The following is a 21,791-nucleotide window of genomic DNA, read 5'->3' as shown; positions in this document are numbered from 1 at the left end:
GTGACGGAGCTGTCCTCTCTATAAGAAGGGTGCCAGCGAGCCTTGCTCTCGCTTACGGCCACACCCCCTTGAGCACGCCTGATCTCGTCTGATCTCGGAAGCTAAACAGGGATGGGCCTGGTTAGTACTTGGATGGGAGACCGCCTGGGAATACCAGGTGCTGTAAGCTTTTAAGCGCAGGAGGCGCCCTATCCCCGCTCGCTCGCTCATTCCCCTGTTCACACGTGCAGTGCGGCTTGTCCGTCTGTTTATTTGTCAGCTTTGGCGAGACACGGGTGCTTGTGTATTAGCGTGAGCGTTTTTTATTCTGATCATGAACAGTTTTACAAGTCCGCAAAGGATCGAGGAAAGGTTTATCGCCAGCTGAAAAGAGACACAGCGCTTCGGCTGTGGAGACTTGTTCGGCTGGCGTTCGGGGAGTCGCGTTTTTCAGAATTGTATTGAGATCGTTTTCCACAGAGCTCAGATGTCAAAGCACAGCAGCAGCTCTCCACAGCGATCCTCTATAGCGCCCTTTCTCCCGCAGCTCCGTCCTCATTGGAAGGAAGCAAGAAAAAAGCAGCGTCGTAAAAGAGGTGACGGAGCTGTCCTCTCTATAAGAAGGGTGCCAGCGAGCCTTGCTCTCGCTTACGGCCACACCCCCTTGAGCACGCCTGATCTCGTCTGATCTCGGAAGCTAAACAGGGATGGGCCTGGTTAGTACTTGGATGGGAGACCGCCTGGGAATACCAGGTGCTGTAAGCTTTTAAGCGCAGGAGGCGCCCTATCCCCGCTCGCTCGCTCATTCCCCTGTTCACACGTGCAGTGCGGCTTGTCCGTCTGTTTATTTGTCAGCTTTGGCGAGACACGGGTGCTTGTGTATTAGCGTGAGCGTTTTTTATTCTGATCATGAACAGTTTTACAAGTCCGCAAAGGATCGAGGAAAGGTTTCTCGCCAGCTGAAAAGAGACACAGCGCTTCGGCTGTGGAGACTTGTTCGGCTGGCGTTCGGGGAGTCGCGTTTTTCAGAATTGTATTGAGATCGTTTTCCACAGAGCTCAGATGTCAAAGCACAGCAGCAGCTCTCCACAGCGATCCTCTATAGCGCCCTTTCTCCCGCAGCTCCGTCCTCATTGGAAGGAAGCAAGAGTGAAAGGCTGAAGTGAAATAGAGCGGGGACGAAGGCAGTGAAGAGAGAGAACGTGGGAAGAAGAGAAAAACGCAAGGGAAAAAAAGCAGCGTCGTAAAAGAGGTGACGGAGCTGTCCTCTCTATAAGAAGGGTGCCAGCGAGCCTTACTCTCGCTTACGGCCACACCCCCTTGAGCACGCCTGATCTCGTCTGATCTCGGAAGCTAAACAGGGATGGGCCTGGTTAGTACTTGGATGGGAGACCGCCTGGGAATACCAGGTGCTGTAAGCTTTTAAGCGCAGGAGGCGCCCTATCCCCGCTCGCTCGCTCATTCCCCTGTTCACACGTGCAGTGCGGCTTGTCCGTCTGTTTATTTGTCAGCTTTGGCGAGACACGGGTGCTTGTGTATTAGCGTGAGCGTTTTTTATTCTGATCATGAACAGTTTTACAAGTCCGCAAAGGATCGAGGAAAGGTTTATCGCCAGCTGAAAAGAGACACAGCGCTTCGGCTGTGGAGACTTGTTCGGCTGGCGTTCGGGGAGTCGCGTTTTTCAGAATTGTATTGAGATCGTTTTCCACAGAGCTCAGATGTCAAAGCACAGCAGCAGCTCTCCACAGCGATCCTCTATAGCGCCCTTTCTCCCGCAGCTCCGTCCTCATTGGAAGGAAGCAAGAAAAAAGCAGCGTCGTAAAAGAGGTGACGGAGCTGTCCTCTCTATAAGAAGGGTGCCAGCGAGCCTTGCTCTCGCTTACGGCCACACCCCCTTGAGCACGCCTGATCTCGTCTGATCTCGGAAGCTAAACAGGGATGGGCCTGGTTAGTACTTGGATGGGAGACCGCCTGGGAATACCAGGTGCTGTAAGCTTTTAAGCGCAGGAGGCGCCCTATCCCCGCTCGCTCGCTCATTCCCCTGTTCACACGTGCAGTGCGGCTTGTCCGTCTGTTTATTTGTCAGCTTTGGCGAGACACGGGTGCTTGTGTATTAGCGTGAGCGTTTTTTATTCTGATCATGAACAGTTTTACAAGTCCGCAAAGGATCGAGGAAAGGTTTATCGCCAGCTGAAAAGAGACACAGCGCTTCGGCTGTGGAGACTTGTTCGGCTGGCGTTCGGGGAGTCGCGTTTTTCAGAATTGTATTGAGATCGTTTTCCACAGAGCTCAGATGTCAAAGCACAGCAGCAGCTCTCCACAGCGATCCTCTATAGCGCCCTTTCTCCCGCAGCTCCGTCCTCATTGGAAGGAAGCAAGAGTGAAAGGCTGAAGTGAAATAGAGCGGGGACGAAGGCAGTGAAGAGAGAGAACGTGGGAAGAAGAGAAAAACGCAAGGGAAAAAAAGCAGCGTCGTAAAAGAGGTGACGGAGCTGTCCTCTCTATAAGAAGGGTGCCAGCGAGCCTTGCTCTCGCTTACGGCCACACCCCCTTGAGCACGCCTGATCTCGTCTGATCTCGGAAGCTAAACAGGGATGGGCCTGGTTAGTACTTGGATGGGAGACCGCCTGGGAATACCAGGTGCTGTAAGCTTTTAAGCGCAGGAGGCGCCCTATCCCCGCTCGCTCGCTCATTCCCCTGTTCACACGTGCAGTGCGGCTTGTCCGTCTGTTTATTTGTCAGCTTTGGCGAGACACGGGTGCTTGTGTATTAGCGTGAGCGTTTTTTATTCTGATCATGAACAGTTTTACAAGTCCGCAAAGGATCGAGGAAAGGTTTATCGCCAGCTGAAAAGAGACACAGCGCTTCGGCTGTGGAGACTTGTTCGGCTGGCGTTCGGGGAGTCGCGTTTTTCAGAATTGTATTGAGATCGTTTTCCACAGAGCTCAGATGTCAAAGCACAGCAGCAGCTCTCCACAGCGATCCTCTATAGCGCCCTTTCTCCCGCAGCTCCGTCCTCATTGGAAGGAAGCAAGAAAAAAGCAGCGTCGTAAAAGAGGTGACGGAGCTGTCCTCTCTATAAGAAGGGTGCCAGCGAGCCTTGCTCTCGCTTACGGCCACACCCCCTTGAGCACGCCTGATCTCGTCTGATCTCGGAAGCTAAACAGGGATGGGCCTGGTTAGTACTTGGATGGGAGACCGCCTGGGAATACCAGGTGCTGTAAGCTTTTAAGCGCAGGAGGCGCCCTATCCCCGCTCGCTCGCTCATTCCCCTGTTCACACGTGCAGTGCGGCTTGTCCGTCTGTTTATTTGTCAGCTTTGGCGAGACACGGGTGCTTGTGTATTAGCGTGAGCGTTTTTTATTCTGATCATGAACAGTTTTACAAGTCCGCAAAGGATCGAGGAAAGGTTTATCGCCAGCTGAAAAGAGACACAGCGCTTCGGCTGTGGAGACTTGTTCGGCTGGCGTTCGGGGAGTCGCGTTTTTCAGAATTGTATTGAGATCGTTTTCCACAGAGCTCAGATGTCAAAGCACAGCAGCAGCTCTCCACAGCGATCCTCTATAGCGCCCTTTCTCCCGCAGCTCCGTCCTCATTGGAAGGAAGCAAGAGTGAAAGGCTGAAGTGAAATAGAGCGGGGACGAAGGCAGTGAAGAGAGAGAACGTGGGAAGAAGAGAAAAACGCAAGGGAAAAAAAGCAGCGTCGTAAAAGAGGTGACGGAGCTGTCCTCTCTATAAGAAGGGTGCCAGCGAGCCTTGCTCTCGCTTACGGCCACACCCCCTTGAGCACGCCTGATCTCGTCTGATCTCGGAAGCTAAACAGGGATGGGCCTGGTTAGTACTTGGATGGGAGACCGCCTGGGAATACCAGGTGCTGTAAGCTTTTAAGCGCAGGAGGCGCCCTATCCCCGCTCGCTCGCTCATTCCCCTGTTCACACGTGCAGTGCGGCTTGTCCGTCTGTTTATTTGTCAGCTTTGGCGAGACACGGGTGCTTGTGTATTAGCGTGAGCGTTTTTTATTCTGATCATGAACAGTTTTACAAGTCCGCAAAGGATCGAGGAAAGGTTTATCGCCAGCTGAAAAGAGACACAGCGCTTCGGCTGTGGAGACTTGTTCGGCTGGCGTTCGGGGAGTCGCGTTTTTCAGAATTGTATTGAGATCGTTTTCCACAGAGCTCAGATGTCAAAGCACAGCAGCAGCTCTCCACAGCGATCCTCTATAGCGCCCTTTCTCCCGCAGCTCCGTCCTCATTGGAAGGAAGCAAGAGTGAAAGGCTGAAGTGAAATAGAGCGGGGACGAAGGCAGTGAAGAGAGAGAACGTGGGAAGAAGAGAAAAACGCAAGGGAAAAAAAGCAGCGTCGTAAAAGAGGTGACGGAGCTGTCCTCTCTATAAGAAGGGTGCCAGCGAGCCTTGCTCTCGCTTACGGCCACACCCCCTTGAGCACGCCTGATCTCGTCTGATCTCGGAAGCTAAACAGGGATGGGCCTGGTTAGTACTTGGATGGGAGACCGCCTGGGAATACCAGGTGCTGTAAGCTTTTAAGCGCAGGAGGCGCCCTATCCCCGCTCGCTCGCTCATTCCCCTGTTCACACGTGCAGTGCGGCTTGTCCGTCTGTTTATTTGTCAGCTTTGGCGAGACACGGGTGCTTGTGTATTAGCGTGAGCGTTTTTTATTCTGATCATGAACAGTTTTACAAGTCCGCAAAGGATCGAGGAAAGGTTTATCGCCAGCTGAAAAGAGACACAGCGCTTCGGCTGTGGAGACTTGTTCGGCTGGCGTTCGGGGAGTCGCGTTTTTCAGAATTGTATTGAGATCGTTTTCCACAGAGCTCAGATGTCAAAGCACAGCAGCAGCTCTCCACAGCGATCCTCTATAGCGCCCTTTCTCCCGCAGCTCCGTCCTCATTGGAAGGAAGCAAGAGTGAAAGGCTGAAGTGAAATAGAGCGGGGACGAAGGCAGTGAAGAGAGAGAACGTGGGAAGAAGAGAAAAACGCAAGGGAAAAAAAGCAGCGTCGTAAAAGAGGTGACGGAGCTGTCCTCTCTATAAGAAGGGTGCCAGCGAGCCTTGCTCTCGCTTCCGGCCACACCCCCTTGAGCACGCCTGATCTCGTCTGATCTCGGAAGCTAAACAGGGATGGGCCTGGTTAGTACTTGGATGGGAGACCGCCTGGGAATACCAGGTGCTGTAAGCTTTTAAGCGCAGGAGGCGCCCTATCCCCGCTCGCTCGCTCATTCCCCTGTTCACACGTGCAGTGCGGCTTGTCCGTCTGTTTATTTGTCAGCTTTGGCGAGACACGGGTGCTTGTGTATTAGCGTGAGCGTTTTTTATTCTGATCATGAACAGTTTTACAAGTCCGCAAAGGATCGAGGAAAGGTTTATCGCCAGCTGAAAAGAGACACAGCGCTTCGGCTGTGGAGACTTGTTCGGCTGGCGTTCGGGGAGTCGCGTTTTTCAGAATTGTATTGAGATCGTTTTCCACAGAGCTCAGATGTCAAAGCACAGCAGCAGCTCTCCACAGCGATCCTCTATAGCGCCCTTTCTCCCGCAGCTCCGTCCTCATTGGAAGGAAGCAAGAAAAAAGCAGCGTCGTAAAAGAGGTGACGGAGCTGTCCTCTCTATAAGAAGGGTGCCAGCGAGCCTTGCTCTCGCTTACGGCCACACCCCCTTGAGCACGCCTGATCTCGTCTGATCTCGGAAGCTAAACAGGGATGGGCCTGGTTAGTACTTGGATGGGAGACCGCCTGGGAATACCAGGTGCTGTAAGCTTTTAAGCGCAGGAGGCGCCCTATCCCCGCTCGCTCGCTCATTCCCCTGTTCACACGTGCAGTGCGGCTTGTCCGTCTGTTTATTTGTCAGCTTTGGCGAGACACGGGTGCTTGTGTATTAGCGTGAGCGTTTTTTATTCTGATCATGAACAGTTTTACAAGTCCGCAAAGGATCGAGGAAAGGTTTATCGCCAGCTGAAAAGAGACACAGCGCTTCGGCTGTGGAGACTTGTTCGGCTGGCGTTCGGGGAGTCGCGTTTTTCAGAATTGTATTGAGATCGTTTTCCACAGAGCTCAGATGTCAAAGCACAGCAGCAGCTCTCCACAGCGATCCTCTATAGCGCCCTTTCTCCCGCAGCTCCGTCCTCATTGGAAGGAAGCAAGAGTGAAAGGCTGAAGTGAAATAGAGCGGGGACGAAGGCAGTGAAGAGAGAGAACGTGGGAAGAAGAGAAAAACGCAAGGGAAAAAAAGCAGCGTCGTAAAAGAGGTGACGGAGCTGTCCTCTCTATAAGAAGGGTGCCAGCGAGCCTTGCTCTCGCTTCCGGCCACACCCCCTTGAGCACGCCTGATCTCGTCTGATCTCGGAAGCTAAACAGGGATGGGCCTGGTTAGTACTTGGATGGGAGACCGCCTGGGAATACCAGGTGCTGTAAGCTTTTAAGCGCAGGAGGCGCCCTATCCCCGCTCGCTCGCTCATTCCCCTGTTCACACGTGCAGTGCGGCTTGTCCGTCTGTTTATTTGTCAGCTTTGGCGAGACACGGGTGCTTGTGTATTAGCGTGAGCGTTTTTTATTCTGATCATGAACAGTTTTACAAGTCCGCAAAGGATCGAGGAAAGGTTTATCGCCAGCTGAAAAGAGACACAGCGCTTCGGCTGTGGAGACTTGTTCGGCTGGCGTTCGGGGAGTCGCGTTTTTCAGAATTGTATTGAGATCGTTTTCCACAGAGCTCAGATGTCAAAGCACAGCAGCAGCTCTCCACAGCGATCCTCTATAGCGCCCTTTCTCCCGCAGCTCCGTCCTCATTGGAAGGAAGCAAGAGTGAAAGGCTGAAGTGAAATAGAGCGGGGACGAAGGCAGTGAAGAGAGAGAACGTGGGAAGAAGAGAAAAACGCAAGGGAAAAAAAGCAGCGTCGTAAAAGAGGTGACGGAGCTGTCCTCTCTATAAGAAGGGTGCCAGCGAGCCTTGCTCTCGCTTACGGCCACACCCCCTTGAGCACGCCTGGTCTCGTCTGATCTCGGAAGCTAAACAGGGATGGGCCTGGTTAGTACTTGGATGGGAGACCGCCTGGGAATACCAGGTGCTGTAAGCTTTTAAGCGCAGGAGGCGCCCTATCCCCGCTCGCTCGCTCATTCCCCTGTTCACACGTGCAGTGCGGCTTGTCCGTCTGTTTATTTGTCAGCTTTGGCGAGACACGGGTGCTTGTGTATTAGCGTGAGCGTTTTTTATTCTGATCATGAACAGTTTTACAAGTCCGCAAAGGATCGAGGAAAGGTTTATCGCCAGCTGAAAAGAGACACAGCGCTTCGGCTGTGGAGACTTGTTCGGCTGGCGTTCGGGGAGTCGCGTTTTTCAGAATTGTATTGAGATCGTTTTCCACAGAGCTCAGATGTCAAAGCACAGCAGCAGCTCTCCACAGCGATCCTCTATAGCGCCCTTTCTCCCGCAGCTCCGTCCTCATTGGAAGGAAGCAAGAAAAAAGCAGCGTCGTAAAAGAGGTGACGGAGCTGTCCTCTCTATAAGAAGGGTGCCAGCGAGCCTTGCTCTCGCTTACGGCCACACCCCCTTGAGCACGCCTGATCTCGTCTGATCTCGGAAGCTAAACAGGGATGGGCCTGGTTAGTACTTGGATGGGAGACCGCCTGGGAATACCAGGTGCTGTAAGCTTTTAAGCGCAGGAGGCGCCCTATCCCCGCTCGCTCGCTCATTCCCCTGTTCACACGTGCAGTGCGGCTTGTCCGTCTGTTTATTTGTCAGCTTTGGCGAGACACGGGTGCTTGTGTATTAGCGTGAGCGTTTTTTATTCTGATCATGAACAGTTTTACAAGTCCGCAAAGGATCGAGGAAAGGTTTATCGCCAGCTGAAAAGAGACACAGCGCTTCGGCTGTGGAGACTTGTTCGGCTGGCGTTCGGGGAGTCGCGTTTTTCAGAATTGTATTGAGATCGTTTTCCACAGAGCTCAGATGTCAAAGCACAGCAGCAGCTCTCCACAGCGATCCTCTATAGCGCCCTTTCTCCCGCAGCTCCGTCCTCATTGGAAGGAAGCAAGAGTGAAAGGCTGAAGTGAAATAGAGCGGGGACGAAGGCAGTGAAGAGAGAGAACGTGGGAAGAAGAGAAAAACGCAAGGGAAAAAAAGCAGCGTCGTAAAAGAGGTGACGGAGCTGTCCTCTCTATAAGAAGGGTGCCAGCGAGCCTTGCTCTCGCTTACGGCCACACCCCCTTGAGCACGCCTGATCTCGTCTGATCTCGGAAGCTAAACAGGGATGGGCCTGGTTAGTACTTGGATGGGAGACCGCCTGGGAATACCAGGTGCTGTAAGCTTTTAAGCGCAGGAGGCGCCCTATCCCCGCTCGCTCGCTCATTCCCCTGTTCACACGTGCAGTGCGGCTTGTCCGTCTGTTTATTTGTCAGCTTTGGCGAGACACGGGTGCTTGTGTATTAGCGTGAGCGTTTTTTATTCTGATCATGAACAGTTTTACAAGTCCGCAAAGGATCGAGGAAAGGTTTATCGCCAGCTGAAAAGAGACACAGCGCTTCGGCTGTGGAGACTTGTTCGGCTGGCGTTCGGGGAGTCGCGTTTTTCAGAATTGTATTGAGATCGTTTTCCACAGAGCTCAGATGTCAAAGCACAGCAGCAGCTCTCCACAGCGATCCTCTATAGCGCCCTTTCTCCCGCAGCTCCGTCCTCATTGGAAGGAAGCAAGAAAAAAGCAGCGTCGTAAAAGAGGTGACGGAGCTGTCCTCTCTATAAGAAGGGTGCCAGCGAGCCTTGCTCTCGCTTACGGCCACACCCCCTTGAGCACGCCTGATCTCGTCTGATCTCGGAAGCTAAACAGGGATGGGCCTGGTTAGTACTTGGATGGGAGACCGCCTGGGAATACCAGGTGCTGTAAGCTTTTAAGCGCAGGAGGCGCCCTATCCCCGCTCGCTCGCTCATTCCCCTGTTCACACGTGCAGTGCGGCTTGTCCGTCTGTTTATTTGTCAGCTTTGGCGAGACACGGGTGCTTGTGTATTAGCGTGAGCGTTTTTTATTCTGATCATGAACAGTTTTACAAGTCCGCAAAGGATCGAGGAAAGGTTTATCGCCAGCTGAAAAGAGACACAGCGCTTCGGCTGTGGAGACTTGTTCGGCTGGCGTTCGGGGAGTCGCGTTTTTCAGAATTGTATTGAGATCGTTTTCCACAGAGCTCAGATGTCAAAGCACAGCAGCAGCTCTCCACAGCGATCCTCTATAGCGCCCTTTCTCCCGCAGCTCCGTCCTCATTGGAAGGAAGCAAGAGTGAAAGGCTGAAGTGAAATAGAGCGGGGACGAAGGCAGTGAAGAGAGAGAACGTGGGAAGAAGAGAAAAACGCAAGGGAAAAAAAGCAGCGTCGTAAAAGAGGTGACGGAGCTGTCCTCTCTATAAGAAGGGTGCCAGCGAGCCTTGCTCTCGCTTCCGGCCACACCCCCTTGAGCACGCCTGATCTCGTCTGATCTCGGAAGCTAAACAGGGATGGGCCTGGTTAGTACTTGGATGGGAGACCGCCTGGGAATACCAGGTGCTGTAAGCTTTTAAGCGCAGGAGGCGCCCTATCCCCGCTCGCTCGCTCATTCCCCTGTTCACACGTGCAGTGCGGCTTGTCCGTCTGTTTATTTGTCAGCTTTGGCGAGACACGGGTGCTTGTGTATTAGCGTGAGCGTTTTTTATTCTGATCATGAACAGTTTTACAAGTCCGCAAAGGATCGAGGAAAGGTTTATCGCCAGCTGAAAAGAGACACAGCGCTTCGGCTGTGGAGACTTGTTCGGCTGGCGTTCGGGGAGTCGCGTTTTTCAGAATTGTATTGAGATCGTTTTCCACAGAGCTCAGATGTCAAAGCACAGCAGCAGCTCTCCACAGCGATCCTCTATAGCGCCCTTTCTCCCGCAGCTCCGTCCTCATTGGAAGGAAGCAAGAGTGAAAGGCTGAAGTGAAATAGAGCGGGGACGAAGGCAGTGAAGAGAGAGAACGTGGGAAGAAGAGAAAAACGCAAGGGAAAAAAAGCAGCGTCGTAAAAGAGGTGACGGAGCTGTCCTCTCTATAAGAAGGGTGCCAGCGAGCCTTGCTCTCGCTTCCGGCCACACCCCCTTGAGCACGCCTGATCTCGTCTGATCTCGGAAGCTAAACAGGGATGGGCCTGGTTAGTACTTGGATGGGAGACCGCCTGGGAATACCAGGTGCTGTAAGCTTTTAAGCGCAGGAGGCGCCCTATCCCCGCTCGCTCGCTCATTCCCCTGTTCACACGTGCAGTGCGGCTTGTCCGTCTGTTTATTTGTCAGCTTTGGCGAGACACGGGTGCTTGTGTATTAGCGTGAGCGTTTTTTATTCTGATCATGAACAGTTTTACAAGTCCGCAAAGGATCGAGGAAAGGTTTATCGCCAGCTGAAAAGAGACACAGCGCTTCGGCTGTGGAGACTTGTTCGGCTGGCGTTCGGGGAGTTGCGTTTTTCAGAATTGTATTGAGATCGTTTTCCACAGAGCTCAGATGTCAAAGCACAGCAGCAGCTCTCCACAGCGATCCTCTATAGCGCCCTTTCTCCCGCAGCTCCGTCCTCATTGGAAGGAAGCAAGAAAAAAGCAGCGTCGTAAAAGAGGTGACGGAGCTGTCCTCTCTATAAGAAGGGTGCCAGCGAGCCTTGCTCTCGCTTACGGCCACACCCCCTTGAGCACGCCTGATCTCGTCTGATCTCGGAAGCTAAACAGGGATGGGCCTGGTTAGTACTTGGATGGGAGACCGCCTGGGAATACCAGGTGCTGTAAGCTTTTAAGCGCAGGAGGCGCCCTATCCCCGCTCGCTCGCTCATTCCCCTGTTCACACGTGCAGTGCGGCTTGTCCGTCTGTTTATTTGTCAGCTTTGGCGAGACACGGGTGCTTGTGTATTAGCGTGAGCGTTTTTTATTCTGATCATGAACAGTTTTACAAGTCCGCAAAGGATCGAGGAAAGGTTTATCGCCAGCTGAAAAGAGACACAGCGCTTCGGCTGTGGAGACTTGTTCGGCTGGCGTTCGGGGAGTCGCGTTTTTCAGAATTGTATTGAGATCGTTTTCCACAGAGCTCAGATGTCAAAGCACAGCAGCAGCTCTCCACAGCGATCCTCTATAGCGCCCTTTCTCCCGCAGCTCCGTCCTCATTGGAAGGAAGCAAGAGTGAAAGGCTGAAGTGAAATAGAGCGGGGACGAAGGCAGTGAAGAGAGAGAACGTGGGAAGAAGAGAAAAACGCAAGGGAAAAAAAGCAGCGTCGTAAAAGAGGTGACGGAGCTGTCCTCTCTATAAGAAGGGTGCCAGCGAGCCTTGCTCTCGCTTACGGCCACACCCCCTTGAGCACGCCTGATCTCGTCTGATCTCGGAAGCTAAACAGGGATGGGCCTGGTTAGTACTTGGATGGGAGACCGCCTGGGAATACCAGGTGCTGTAAGCTTTTAAGCGCAGGAGGCGCCCTATCCCCGCTCGCTCGCTCATTCCCCTGTTCACACGTGCAGTGCGGCTTGTCCGTCTGTTTATTTGTCAGCTTTGGCGAGACACGGGTGCTTGTGTATTAGCGTGAGCGTTTTTTATTCTGATCATGAACAGTTTTACAAGTCCGCAAAGGATCGAGGAAAGGTTTATCGCCAGCTGAAAAGAGACACAGCGCTTCGGCTGTGGAGACTTGTTCGGCTGGCGTTCGGGGAGTCGCGTTTTTCAGAATTGTATTGAGATCGTTTTCCACAGAGCTCAGATGTCAAAGCACAGCAGCAGCTCTCCACAGCGATCCTCTATAGCGCCCTTTCTCCCGCAGCTCCGTCCTCATTGGAAGGAAGCAAGAAAAAAGCAGCGTCGTAAAAGAGGTGACGGAGCTGTCCTCTCTATAAGAAGGGTGCCAGCGAGCCTTGCTCTCGCTTACGGCCACACCCCCTTGAGCACGCCTGATCTCGTCTGATCTCGGAAGCTAAACAGGGATGGGCCTGGTTAGTACTTGGATGGGAGACCGCCTGGGAATACCAGGTGCTGTAAGCTTTTAAGCGCAGGAGGCGCCCTATCCCCGCTCGCTCGCTCATTCCCCTGTTCACACGTGCAGTGCGGCTTGTCCGTCTGTTTATTTGTCAGCTTTGGCGAGACACGGGTGCTTGTGTATTAGCGTGAGCGTTTTTTATTCTGATCATGAACAGTTTTACAAGTCCGCAAAGGATCGAGGAAAGGTTTATCGCCAGCTGAAAAGAGACACAGCGCTTCGGCTGTGGAGACTTGTTCGGCTGGCGTTCGGGGAGTCGCGTTTTTCAGAATTGTATTGAGATCGTTTTCCACAGAGCTCAGATGTCAAAGCACAGCAGCAGCTCTCCACAGCGATCCTCTATAGCGCCCTTTCTCCCGCAGCTCCGTCCTCATTGGAAGGAAGCAAGAGTGAAAGGCTGAAGTGAAATAGAGCGGGGACGAAGGCAGTGAAGAGAGAGAACGTGGGAAGAAGAGAAAAACGCAAGGGAAAAAAAGCAGCGTCGTAAAAGAGGTGACGGAGCTGTCCTCTCTATAAGAAGGGTGCCAGCGAGCCTTGCTCTCGCTTACGGCCACACCCCCTTGAGCACGCCTGATCTCGTCTGATCTCGGAAGCTAAACAGGGATGGGCCTGGTTAGTACTTGGATGGGAGACCGCCTGGGAATACCAGGTGCTGTAAGCTTTTAAGCGCAGGAGGCGCCCTATCCCCGCTCGCTCGCTCATTCCCCTGTTCACACGTGCAGTGCGGCTTGTCCGTCTGTTTATTTGTCAGCTTTGGCGAGACACGGGTGCTTGTGTATTAGCGTGAGCGTTTTTTATTCTGATCATGAACAGTTTTACAAGTCCGCAAAGGATCGAGGAAAGGTTTCTCGCCAGCTGAAAAGAGACACAGCGCTTCGGCTGTGGAGACTTGTTCGGCTGGCGTTCGGGGAGTCGCGTTTTTCAGAATTGTATTGAGATCGTTTTCCACAGAGCTCAGATGTCAAAGCACAGCAGCAGCTCTCCACAGCGATCCTCTATAGCGCCCTTTCTCCCGCAGCTCCGTCCTCATTGGAAGGAAGCAAGAAAAAAGCAGCGTCGTAAAAGAGGTGACGGAGCTGTCCTCTCTATAAGAAGGGTGCCAGCGAGCCTTGCTCTCGCTTACGGCCACACCCCCTTGAGCACGCCTGATCTCGTCTGATCTCGGAAGCTAAACAGGGATGGGCCTGGTTAGTACTTGGATGGGAGACCGCCTGGGAATACCAGGTGCTGTAAGCTTTTAAGCGCAGGAGGCGCCCTATCCCCGCTCGCTCGCTCATTCCCCTGTTCACACGTGCAGTGCGGCTTGTCCGTCTGTTTATTTGTCAGCTTTGGCGAGACACGGGTGCTTGTGTATTAGCGTGAGCGTTTTTTATTCTGATCATGAACAGTTTTACAAGTCCGCAAAGGATCGAGGAAAGGTTTATCGCCAGCTGAAAAGAGACACAGCGCTTCGGCTGTGGAGACTTGTTCGGCTGGCGTTCGGGGAGTCGCGTTTTTCAGAATTGTATTGAGATCGTTTTCCACAGAGCTCAGATGTCAAAGCACAGCAGCAGCTCTCCACAGCGATCCTCTATAGCGCCCTTTCTCCCGCAGCTCCGTCCTCATTGGAAGGAAGCAAGAGTGAAAGGCTGAAGTGAAATAGAGCGGGGACGAAGGCAGTGAAGAGAGAGAACGTGGGAAGAAGAGAAAAACGCAAGGGAAAAAAAGCAGCGTCGTAAAAGAGGTGACGGAGCTGTCCTCTCTATAAGAAGGGTGCCAGCGAGCCTTGCTCTCGCTTACGGCCACACCCCCTTGAGCACGCCTGATCTCGTCTGATCTCGGAAGCTAAACAGGGATGGGCCTGGTTAGTACTTGGATGGGAGACCGCCTGGGAATACCAGGTGCTGTAAGCTTTTAAGCGCAGGAGGCGCCCTATCCCCGCTCGCTCGCTCATTCCCCTGTTCACACGTGCAGTGCGGCTTGTCCGTCTGTTTATTTGTCAGCTTTGGCGAGACACGGGTGCTTGTGTATTAGCGTGAGCGTTTTTTATTCTGATCATGAACAGTTTTACAAGTCCGCAAAGGATCGAGGAAAGGTTTATCGCCAGGTGAAAAGAGACACAGCGCTTCGGCTGTGGAGACTTGTTCGGCTGGCGTTCGGGGAGTCGCGTTTTTCAGAATTGTATTGAGATCGTTTTCCACAGAGCTCAGATGTCAAAGCACAGCAGCAGCTCTCCACAGCGATCCTCTATAGCGCCCTTTCTCCCGCAGCTCCGTCCTCATTGGAAGGAAGCAAGAAAAAAGCAGCGTCGTAAAAGAGGTGACGGAGCTGTCCTCTCTATAAGAAGGGTGCCAGCGAGCCTTGCTCTCGCTTACGGCCACACCCCCTTGAGCACGCCTGATCTCGTCTGATCTCGGAAGCTAAACAGGGATGGGCCTGGTTAGTACTTGGATGGGAGACCGCCTGGGAATACCAGGTGCTGTAAGCTTTTAAGCGCAGGAGGCGCCCTATCCCCGCTCGCTCGCTCATTCCCCTGTTCACACGTGCAGTGCGGCTTGTCCGTCTGTTTATTTGTCAGCTTTGGCGAGACACGGGTGCTTGTGTATTAGCGTGAGCGTTTTTTATTCTGATCATGAACAGTTTTACAAGTCCGCAAAGGATCGAGGAAAGGTTTATCGCCAGCTGAAAAGAGACACAGCGCTTCGGCTGTGGAGACTTGTTCGGCTGGCGTTCGGGGAGTCGCGTTTTTCAGAATTGTATTGAGATCGTTTTCCACAGAGCTCAGATGTCAAAGCACAGCAGCAGCTCTCCACAGCGATCCTCTATAGCGCCCTTTCTCCCGCAGCTCCGTCCTCATTGGAAGGAAGCAAGAAAAAAGCAGCGTCGTAAAAGAGGTGACGGAGCTGTCCTCTCTATAAGAAGGGTGCCAGCGAGCCTTGCTCTCGCTTACGGCCACACCCCCTTGAGCACGCCTGATCTCGTCTGATCTCGGAAGCTAAACAGGGATGGGCCTGGTTAGTACTTGGATGGGAGACCGCCTGGGAATACCAGGTGCTGTAAGCTTTTAAGCGCAGGAGGCGCCCTATCCCCGCTCGCTCGCTCATTCCCCTGTTCACACGTGCAGTGCGGCTTGTCCGTCTGTTTATTTGTCAGCTTTGGCGAGACACGGGTGCTTGTGTATTAGCGTGAGCGTTTTTTATTCTGATCATGAACAGTTTTACAAGTCCGCAAAGGATCGAGGAAAGGTTTCTCGCCAGCTGAAAAGAGACACAGCGCTTCGGCTGTGGAGACTTGTTCGGCTGGCGTTCGGGGAGTCGCGTTTTTCAGAATTGTATTGAGATCGTTTTCCACAGAGCTCAGATGTCAAAGCACAGCAGCAGCTCTCCACAGCGATCCTCTATAGCGCCCTTTCTCCCGCAGCTCCGTCCTCATTGGAAGGAAGCAAGAAAAAAGCAGCGTCGTAAAAGAGGTGACGGAGCTGTCCTCTCTATAAGAAGGGTGCCAGCGAGCCTTGCTCTCGCTTACGGCCACACCCCCTTGAGCACGCCTGATCTCGTCTGATCTCGGAAGCTAAACAGGGATGGGCCTGGTTAGTACTTGGATGGGAGACCGCCTGGGAATACCAGGTGCTGTAAGCTTTTAAGCGCAGGAGGCGCCCTATCCCCGCTCGCTCGCTCATTCCCCTGTTCACACGTGCAGTGCGGCTTGTCCGTCTGTTTATTTGTCAGCTTTGGCGAGACACGGGTGCTTGTGTATTAGCGTGAGCGTTTTTTATTCTGATCATGAACAGTTTTACAAGTCCGCAAAGGATCGAGGAAAGGTTTATCGCCAGCTGAAAAGAGACACAGCGCTTCGGCTGTGGAGACTTGTTCGGCTGGCGTTCGGGGAGTCGCGTTTTTCAGAATTGTATTGAGATCGTTTTCCACAGAGCTCAGATGTCAAAGCACAGCAGCAGCTCTCCACAGCGATCCTCTATAGCGCCCTTTCTCCCGCAGCTCCGTCCTCATTGGAAGGAAGCAAGAAAAAAGCAGCGTCGTAAAAGAGGTGACGGAGCTGTCCTCTCTATAAGAAGGGTGCCAGCGAGCCTTGCTCTCGCTTACGGCCACACCCCCTTGAGCACGCCTGATCTCGTCTGATCTCGGAAGCTAAACAGGGATGGGCCTGGTTAGTACTTGGATGGGAGACCGCCTGGGAATACCAGGTGCTGTAAGCTTTTAAGCGCAGGAGGCGCCCTATCCCCGCTCGCTCGCTCATTCCCCTGTTCACACGTGCAGTGCGGCTTGTCCGTCTGTTTATTTGTCAGCTTTGGCGAGACACGGGTGCTTGTGTATTAGCGTGAGCGTTTTTTATTCTGATCATGAACAGTTTTACAAGTCCGCAAAGGATCGAGGAAAGGTTTATCGCCAGCTGAAAAGAGACACAGCGCTTCGGCTGTGGAGACTTGTTCGGCTGGCGTTCGGGGAGTCGCGTTTTTCAGAATTGTATTGAGATCGTTTTCCACAGAGCTCAGATGTCAAAGCACAGCAGCAGCTCTCCACAGCGATCCTCTATAGCGCCCTTTCTCCCGCAGCTCCGTCCTCATTGGAAGGAAGCAAGAGTGAAAGGCTGAAGTGAAATAGAGCGGGGACGAAGGCAGTGAAGAGAGAGAACGTGGGAAGAAGAGAAAAACGCAAGGGAAAAAAAGCAGCGTCGTAAAAGAGGTGACGGAGCTGTCCTCTCTATAAGAAGGGTGCCAGCGAGCCTTGCTCTCGCTTACGGCCACACCCCCTTGAGCACGCCTGATCTCGTCTGATCTCGGAAGCTAAACAGGGATGGGCCTGGTTAGTACTTGGATGGGAGACCGCCTGGGAATACCAGGTGCTGTAAGCTTTTAAGCGCAGGAGGCGCCCTATCCCCGCTCGCTCGCTCATTCCCCTGTTCACACGTGCAGTGCGGCTTGTCCGTCTGTTTATTTGTCAGCTTTGGCGAGACACGGGTGCTTGTGTATTAGCGTGAGCGTTTTTTATTCTGATCATGAACAGTTTTACAAGTCCGCAAAGGATCGAGGAAAGGTTTATCGCCAGCTGAAAAGAGACACAGCGCTTCGGCTGTGGAGACTTGTTCGGCTGGCGTTCGGGGAGTCGCGTTTTTCAGAATTGTATTGAGATCGTTTTCCACAGAGCTCAGATGTCAAAGCACAGCAGCAGCTCTCCACAGCGATCCTCTATAGCGCCCTTTCTCCCGCAGCTCCGTCCTCATTGGAAGGAAGCAAGAGTGAAAGGCTGAAGTGAAATAGAGCGGGGACGAAGGCAGTGAAGAGAGAGAACGTGGGAAGAAGAGAAAAACGCAAGGGAAAAAAAGCAGCGTCGTAAAAGAGGTGACGGAGCTGTCCTCTCTATAAGAAGGGTGCCAGCGAGCCTGGCTCTCGCTTGCGGCCACACCCCCTTGAGCACGCCTGATCTCGTCTGATCTCGGAAGCTAAACAGGGATGGGCCTGGTTAGTACTTGGATGGGAGACCGCCTGGGAATACCAGGTGCTGTAAGCTTTTAAGCGCAGGAGGCGCCCTATCCCCGCTCGCTCGCTCATTCCCCTGTTCACACGTGCAGTGCGGCTTGTCCGTCTGTTTATTTGTCAGCTTTGGCGAGACACGGGTGCTTGTGTATTAGCGTGAGCGTTTTTTATTCTGATCATGAACAGTTTTACAAGTCCGCAAAGGATCGAGGAAAGGTTTATCGCCAGCTGAAAAGAGACACAGCGCTTCGGCTGTGGAGACTTGTTCGGCTGGCGTTCGGGGAGTCGCGTTTTTCAGAATTGTATTGAGATCGTTTTCCACAGAGCTCAGATGTCAAAGCACAGCAGCAGCTCTCCACAGCGATCCTCTATAGCGCCCTTTCTCCCGCAGCTCCGTCCTCATTGGAAGGAAGCAAGAAAAAAGCAGCGTCGTAAAAGAGGTGACGGAGCTGTCCTCTCTATAAGAAGGGTGCCAGCGAGCCTTGCTCTCGCTTACGGCCACACCCCCTTGAGCACGCCTGATCTCGTCTGATCTCGGAAGCTAAACAGGGATGGGCCTGGTTAGTACTTGGATGGGAGACCGCCTGGGAATACCAGGTGCTGTAAGCTTTTAAGCGCAGGAGGCGCCCTATCCCCGCTCGCTCGCTCATTCCCCTGTTCACACGTGCAGTGCGGCTTGTCCGTCTGTTTATTTGTCAGCTTTGGCGAGACACGGGTGCTTGTGTATTAGCGTGAGCGTTTTTTATTCTGATCATGAACAGTTTTACAAGTCCGCAAAGGATCGAGGAAAGGTTTATCGCCAGCTGAAAAGAGACACAGCGCTTCGGCTGTGGAGACTTGTTCGGCTGGCGTTCGGGGAGTCGCGTTTTTCAGAATTGTATTGAGATCGTTTTCCACAGAGCTCAGATGTCAAAGCACAGCAGCAGCTCTCCACAGCGATCCTCTATAGCGCCCTTTCTCCCGCAGCTCCGTCCTCATTGGAAGGAAGCAAGAGTGAAAGGCTGAAGTGAAATAGAGCGGGGACGAAGGCAGTGAAGAGAGAGAACGTGGGAAGAAGAGAAAAACGCAAGGGAAAAAAAGCAGCGTCGTAAAAGAGGTGACGGAGCTGTCCTCTCTATAAGAAGGGTGCCAGCGAGCCTTGCTCTCGCTTACGGCCACACCCCCTTGAGCACGCCTGATCTCGTCTGATCTCGGAAGCTAAACAGGGATGGGCCTGGTTAGTACTTGGATGGGAGACCGCCTGGGAATACCAGGTGCTGTAAGCTTTTAAGCGCAGGAGGCGCCCTATCCCCGCTCGCTCGCTCATTCCCCTGTTCACACGTGCAGTGCGGCTTGTCCGTCTGTTTATTTGTCAGCTTTGGCGAGACACGGGTGCTTGTGTATTAGCGTGAGCGTTTTTTATTCTGATCATGAACAGTTTTACAAGTCCGCAAAGGATCGAGGAAAGGTTTATCGCCAGCTGAAAAGAGACACAGCGCTTCGGCTGTGGAGACTTGTTCGGCTGGCGTTCGGGGAGTCGCGTTTTTCAGAATTGTATTGAGATCGTTTTCCACAGAGCTCAGATGTCAAAGCACAGCAGCAGCTCTCCACAGCGATCCTCTATAGCGCCCTTTCTCCCGCAGCTCCGTCCTCATTGGAAGGAAGCAAGAGTGAAAGGCTGAAGTGAAATAGAGCGGGGACGAAGGCAGTGAAGAGAGAGAACGTGGGAAGAAGAGAAAAACGCAAGGGAAAAAAAGCAGCGTCGTAAAAGAGGTGACGGAGCTGTCCTCTCTATAAGAAGGGTGCCAGCGAGCCTTGCTCTCGCTTACGGCCACACCCCCTTGAGCACGCCTGATCTCGTCTGATCTCGGAAGCTAAACAGGGATGGGCCTGGTTAGTACTTGGATGGGAGACCGCCTGGGAATACCAGGTGCTGTAAGCTTTTAAGCGCAGGAGGCGCCCTATCCCCGCTCGCTCGCTCATTCCCCTGTTCACACGTGCAGTGCGGCTTGTCCGTCTGTTTATTTGTCAGCTTTGGCGAGACACGGGTGCTTGTGTATTAGCGTGAGCGTTTTTTATTCTGATCATGAACAGTTTTACAAGTCCGCAAAGGATCGAGGAAAGGTTTATCGCCAGCTGAAAAGAGACACAGCGCTTCGGCTGTGGAGACTTGTTCGGCTGGCGTTCGGGGAGTCGCGTTTTTCAGAATTGTATTGAGATCGTTTTCCACAGAGCTCAGATGTCAAAGCACAGCAGCAGCTCTCCACAGCGATCCTCTATAGCGCCCTTTCTCCCGCAGCTCCGTCCTCATTGGAAGGAAGCAAGAAAAAAGCAGCGTCGTAAAAGAGGTGACGGAGCTGTCCTCTCTATAAGAAGGGTGCCAGCGAGCCTTGCTCTCGCTTACGGCCACACCCCCTTGAGCACGCCTGATCTCGTCTGATCTCGGAAGCTAAACAGGGATGGGCCTGGTTAGTACTTGGATGGGAGACCGCCTGGGAATACCAGGTGCTGTAAGCTTTTAAGCGCAGGAGGCGCCCTATCCCCGCTCGCTCGCTCATTCCCCTGTTCACACGTGCAGTGCGGCTTGTCCGTCTGTTTATTTGTCAGCTTTGGCGAGACACGGGTGCTTGTGTATTAGCGTGAGCGTTTTTTATTCTGATCATGAACAGTTTTACAAGTCCGCAAAGGATCGAGGAAAGGTTTATCGCCAGCTGAAAAGAGACACAGCGCTTCGGCTGTGGAGACTTGTTCGGCTGGCGTTCGGGGAGTCGCGTTTTTCAGAATTGTATTGAGATCGTTTTCCACAGAGCTCAGATGTCAAAGCACAGCAGCAGCTCTCCACAGCGATCCTCTATAGCGCCCTTTCTCCCGCAGCTCCGTCCTCATTGGAAGGAAGCAAGAAAAAAGCAGCGTCGTAAAAGAGGTGACGGAGCTGTCCTCTCTATAAGAAGGGTGCCAGCGAGCCTTGCTCTCGCTTACGGCCACACCCCCTTGAGCACGCCTGATCTCGTCTGATCTCGGAAGCTAAACAGGGATGGGCCTGGTTAGTACTTGGATGGGAGACCGCCTGGGAATACCAGGTGCTGTAAGCTTTTAAGCGCAGGAGGCGCCCTATCCCCGCTCGCTCGCTCATTCCCCTGTTCACACGTGCAGTGCGGCTTGTCCGTCTGTTTATTTGTCAGCTTTGGCGAGACACGGGTGCTTGTGTATTAGCGTGAGCGTTTTTTATTCTGATCATGAACAGTTTTACAAGTCCGCAAAGGATCGAGGAAAGGTTTATCGCCAGCTGAAAAGAGACACAGCGCTTCGGCTGTGGAGACTTGTTCGGCTGGCGTTCGGGGAGTCGCGTTTTTCAGAATTGTATTGAGATCGTTTTCCACAGAGCTCAGATGTCAAAGCACAGCAGCAGCTCTCCACAGCGATCCTCTATAGCGCCCTTTCTCCCGCAGCTCCGTCCTCATTGGAAGGAAGCAAGAAAAAAGCAGCGTCGTAAAAGAGGTGACGGAGCTGTCCTCTCTATAAGAAGGGTGCCAGCGAGCCTTGCTCTCGCTTACGGCCACACCCCCTTGAGCACGCCTGATCTCGTCTGATCTCGGAAGCTAAACAGGGATGGGCCTGGTTAGTACTTGGATGGGAGACCGCCTGGGAATACCAGGTGCTGTAAGCTTTTAAGCGCAGGAGGCGCCCTATCCCCGCTCGCTCGCTCATTCCCCTGTTCACACGTGCAGTGCGGCTTGTCCGTCTGTTTATTTGTCAGCTTTGGCGAGACACGGGTGCTTGTGTATTAGCGTGAGCGTTTTTTATTCTGATCATGAACAGTTTTACAAGTCCGCAAAGGATCGAGGAAAGGTTTCTCGCCAGCTGAAAAGAGACACAGCGCTTCGGCTGTGGAGACTTGTTCGGCTGGCGTTCGGGGAGTCGCGTTTTTCAGAATTGTATTGAGATCGTTTTCCACAGAGCTCAGATGTCAAAGCACAGCAGCAGCTCTCCACAGCGATCCTCTATAGCGCCCTTTCTCCCGCAGCTCCGTCCTCATTGGAAGGAAGCAAGAAAAAAGCAGCGTCGTAAAAGAGGTGACGGAGCTGTCCTCTCTATAAGAAGGGTGCCAGCGAGCCTTGCTCTCGCTTACGGCCACACCCCCTTGAGCACGCCTGATCTCGTCTGATCTCGGAAGCTAAACAGGGATGGGCCTGGTTAGTACTTGGATGGGAGACCGCCTGGGAATACCAGGTGCTGTAAGCTTTTAAGCGCAGGAGGCGCCCTATCCCCGCTCGCTCGCTCATTCCCCTGTTCACACGTGCAGTGCGGCTTGTCCGTCTGTTTATTTGTCAGCTTTGGCGAGACACGGGTGCTTGTGTATTA

The 21,791-nt window shown here is 53.1% G+C and overlaps 31 non-coding genes and 5 pseudogenes across 31 annotated transcripts; all 36 read left to right on the top strand.

Annotated features, from left to right (window-relative positions):
- Positions 1-50: 50 nt before the first annotated feature.
- On the top strand, positions 51-169 carry LOC148805036 (5S ribosomal RNA). Its single transcript, XR_016090656.1, has one exon. It is a non-coding gene; the product is annotated as a 5S ribosomal RNA (ribosomal RNA).
- Positions 170-625: 456 nt separating this feature from the next.
- Positions 626-744, top strand: LOC148805035 (5S ribosomal RNA). Its single transcript, XR_016090655.1, has one exon. It is a non-coding gene; the product is annotated as a 5S ribosomal RNA (ribosomal RNA).
- A 537-nt stretch (positions 745-1,281) lies between these two features.
- LOC148805034 (5S ribosomal RNA) lies at positions 1,282-1,400 on the top strand. Its single transcript, XR_016090654.1, has one exon. It is a non-coding gene; the product is annotated as a 5S ribosomal RNA (ribosomal RNA).
- A 456-nt stretch (positions 1,401-1,856) lies between these two features.
- On the top strand, positions 1,857-1,975 carry LOC148805033 (5S ribosomal RNA). The gene has a single exon (XR_016090653.1). It is a non-coding gene; the product is annotated as a 5S ribosomal RNA (ribosomal RNA).
- A 537-nt stretch (positions 1,976-2,512) lies between these two features.
- Positions 2,513-2,631, top strand: LOC148805032 (5S ribosomal RNA). The gene has a single exon (XR_016090652.1). It is a non-coding gene; the product is annotated as a 5S ribosomal RNA (ribosomal RNA).
- A 456-nt stretch (positions 2,632-3,087) lies between these two features.
- Positions 3,088-3,206, top strand: LOC148805031 (5S ribosomal RNA). The gene has a single exon (XR_016090651.1). It is a non-coding gene; the product is annotated as a 5S ribosomal RNA (ribosomal RNA).
- A 537-nt stretch (positions 3,207-3,743) lies between these two features.
- Positions 3,744-3,862, top strand: LOC148805030 (5S ribosomal RNA). Its single transcript, XR_016090650.1, has one exon. It is a non-coding gene; the product is annotated as a 5S ribosomal RNA (ribosomal RNA).
- Positions 3,863-4,399: 537 nt separating this feature from the next.
- Positions 4,400-4,518, top strand: LOC148805029 (5S ribosomal RNA). Its single transcript, XR_016090649.1, has one exon. It is a non-coding gene; the product is annotated as a 5S ribosomal RNA (ribosomal RNA).
- Positions 4,519-5,055: 537 nt separating this feature from the next.
- On the top strand, positions 5,056-5,174 carry LOC148805028 (5S ribosomal RNA; annotated as a pseudogene).
- A 456-nt stretch (positions 5,175-5,630) lies between these two features.
- Positions 5,631-5,749, top strand: LOC148805027 (5S ribosomal RNA). Its single transcript, XR_016090647.1, has one exon. It is a non-coding gene; the product is annotated as a 5S ribosomal RNA (ribosomal RNA).
- Positions 5,750-6,286: 537 nt separating this feature from the next.
- LOC148805026 (5S ribosomal RNA) lies at positions 6,287-6,405 on the top strand (annotated as a pseudogene).
- A 537-nt stretch (positions 6,406-6,942) lies between these two features.
- Positions 6,943-7,061, top strand: LOC148805025 (5S ribosomal RNA; annotated as a pseudogene).
- A 456-nt stretch (positions 7,062-7,517) lies between these two features.
- Positions 7,518-7,636, top strand: LOC148805024 (5S ribosomal RNA). Its single transcript, XR_016090646.1, has one exon. It is a non-coding gene; the product is annotated as a 5S ribosomal RNA (ribosomal RNA).
- Positions 7,637-8,173: 537 nt separating this feature from the next.
- On the top strand, positions 8,174-8,292 carry LOC148805023 (5S ribosomal RNA). Its single transcript, XR_016090645.1, has one exon. It is a non-coding gene; the product is annotated as a 5S ribosomal RNA (ribosomal RNA).
- A 456-nt stretch (positions 8,293-8,748) lies between these two features.
- LOC148805022 (5S ribosomal RNA) lies at positions 8,749-8,867 on the top strand. The gene has a single exon (XR_016090644.1). It is a non-coding gene; the product is annotated as a 5S ribosomal RNA (ribosomal RNA).
- Positions 8,868-9,404: 537 nt separating this feature from the next.
- Positions 9,405-9,523, top strand: LOC148805021 (5S ribosomal RNA; annotated as a pseudogene).
- A 537-nt stretch (positions 9,524-10,060) lies between these two features.
- LOC148805020 (5S ribosomal RNA) lies at positions 10,061-10,179 on the top strand (annotated as a pseudogene).
- Positions 10,180-10,635: 456 nt separating this feature from the next.
- Positions 10,636-10,754, top strand: LOC148805019 (5S ribosomal RNA). The gene has a single exon (XR_016090643.1). It is a non-coding gene; the product is annotated as a 5S ribosomal RNA (ribosomal RNA).
- A 537-nt stretch (positions 10,755-11,291) lies between these two features.
- On the top strand, positions 11,292-11,410 carry LOC148805018 (5S ribosomal RNA). The gene has a single exon (XR_016090642.1). It is a non-coding gene; the product is annotated as a 5S ribosomal RNA (ribosomal RNA).
- Positions 11,411-11,866: 456 nt separating this feature from the next.
- LOC148805017 (5S ribosomal RNA) lies at positions 11,867-11,985 on the top strand. Its single transcript, XR_016090641.1, has one exon. It is a non-coding gene; the product is annotated as a 5S ribosomal RNA (ribosomal RNA).
- A 537-nt stretch (positions 11,986-12,522) lies between these two features.
- On the top strand, positions 12,523-12,641 carry LOC148805016 (5S ribosomal RNA). The gene has a single exon (XR_016090640.1). It is a non-coding gene; the product is annotated as a 5S ribosomal RNA (ribosomal RNA).
- Positions 12,642-13,097: 456 nt separating this feature from the next.
- On the top strand, positions 13,098-13,216 carry LOC148805015 (5S ribosomal RNA). The gene has a single exon (XR_016090639.1). It is a non-coding gene; the product is annotated as a 5S ribosomal RNA (ribosomal RNA).
- A 537-nt stretch (positions 13,217-13,753) lies between these two features.
- Positions 13,754-13,872, top strand: LOC148805014 (5S ribosomal RNA). Its single transcript, XR_016090638.1, has one exon. It is a non-coding gene; the product is annotated as a 5S ribosomal RNA (ribosomal RNA).
- Positions 13,873-14,328: 456 nt separating this feature from the next.
- LOC148805013 (5S ribosomal RNA) lies at positions 14,329-14,447 on the top strand. The gene has a single exon (XR_016090636.1). It is a non-coding gene; the product is annotated as a 5S ribosomal RNA (ribosomal RNA).
- Positions 14,448-14,903: 456 nt separating this feature from the next.
- On the top strand, positions 14,904-15,022 carry LOC148805012 (5S ribosomal RNA). Its single transcript, XR_016090635.1, has one exon. It is a non-coding gene; the product is annotated as a 5S ribosomal RNA (ribosomal RNA).
- A 456-nt stretch (positions 15,023-15,478) lies between these two features.
- On the top strand, positions 15,479-15,597 carry LOC148805011 (5S ribosomal RNA). Its single transcript, XR_016090634.1, has one exon. It is a non-coding gene; the product is annotated as a 5S ribosomal RNA (ribosomal RNA).
- A 456-nt stretch (positions 15,598-16,053) lies between these two features.
- On the top strand, positions 16,054-16,172 carry LOC148805010 (5S ribosomal RNA). Its single transcript, XR_016090633.1, has one exon. It is a non-coding gene; the product is annotated as a 5S ribosomal RNA (ribosomal RNA).
- A 537-nt stretch (positions 16,173-16,709) lies between these two features.
- On the top strand, positions 16,710-16,828 carry LOC148805009 (5S ribosomal RNA). The gene has a single exon (XR_016090632.1). It is a non-coding gene; the product is annotated as a 5S ribosomal RNA (ribosomal RNA).
- A 537-nt stretch (positions 16,829-17,365) lies between these two features.
- On the top strand, positions 17,366-17,484 carry LOC148805008 (5S ribosomal RNA). Its single transcript, XR_016090685.1, has one exon. It is a non-coding gene; the product is annotated as a 5S ribosomal RNA (ribosomal RNA).
- A 456-nt stretch (positions 17,485-17,940) lies between these two features.
- Positions 17,941-18,059, top strand: LOC148805007 (5S ribosomal RNA). Its single transcript, XR_016090631.1, has one exon. It is a non-coding gene; the product is annotated as a 5S ribosomal RNA (ribosomal RNA).
- Positions 18,060-18,596: 537 nt separating this feature from the next.
- On the top strand, positions 18,597-18,715 carry LOC148805006 (5S ribosomal RNA). The gene has a single exon (XR_016090630.1). It is a non-coding gene; the product is annotated as a 5S ribosomal RNA (ribosomal RNA).
- A 537-nt stretch (positions 18,716-19,252) lies between these two features.
- Positions 19,253-19,371, top strand: LOC148805005 (5S ribosomal RNA). Its single transcript, XR_016090629.1, has one exon. It is a non-coding gene; the product is annotated as a 5S ribosomal RNA (ribosomal RNA).
- Positions 19,372-19,827: 456 nt separating this feature from the next.
- Positions 19,828-19,946, top strand: LOC148805004 (5S ribosomal RNA). The gene has a single exon (XR_016090628.1). It is a non-coding gene; the product is annotated as a 5S ribosomal RNA (ribosomal RNA).
- A 456-nt stretch (positions 19,947-20,402) lies between these two features.
- On the top strand, positions 20,403-20,521 carry LOC148805003 (5S ribosomal RNA). The gene has a single exon (XR_016090627.1). It is a non-coding gene; the product is annotated as a 5S ribosomal RNA (ribosomal RNA).
- Positions 20,522-20,977: 456 nt separating this feature from the next.
- LOC148805002 (5S ribosomal RNA) lies at positions 20,978-21,096 on the top strand. The gene has a single exon (XR_016090625.1). It is a non-coding gene; the product is annotated as a 5S ribosomal RNA (ribosomal RNA).
- A 456-nt stretch (positions 21,097-21,552) lies between these two features.
- On the top strand, positions 21,553-21,671 carry LOC148805001 (5S ribosomal RNA). Its single transcript, XR_016090624.1, has one exon. It is a non-coding gene; the product is annotated as a 5S ribosomal RNA (ribosomal RNA).
- The last annotated feature ends 120 nt before the right edge of the window (positions 21,672-21,791 follow it).

Source organism: Atractosteus spatula, unplaced genomic scaffold, assembly GCF_055471065.1.
Source record: "Atractosteus spatula isolate fAtrSpa1 unplaced genomic scaffold, fAtrSpa1.hap1 Scaffold_89, whole genome shotgun sequence".
Lineage (NCBI taxonomy): Eukaryota > Metazoa > Chordata > Actinopteri > Semionotiformes > Lepisosteidae > Atractosteus > Atractosteus spatula.
This window is presented reverse-complemented; position numbering and strand designations above follow the sequence as displayed.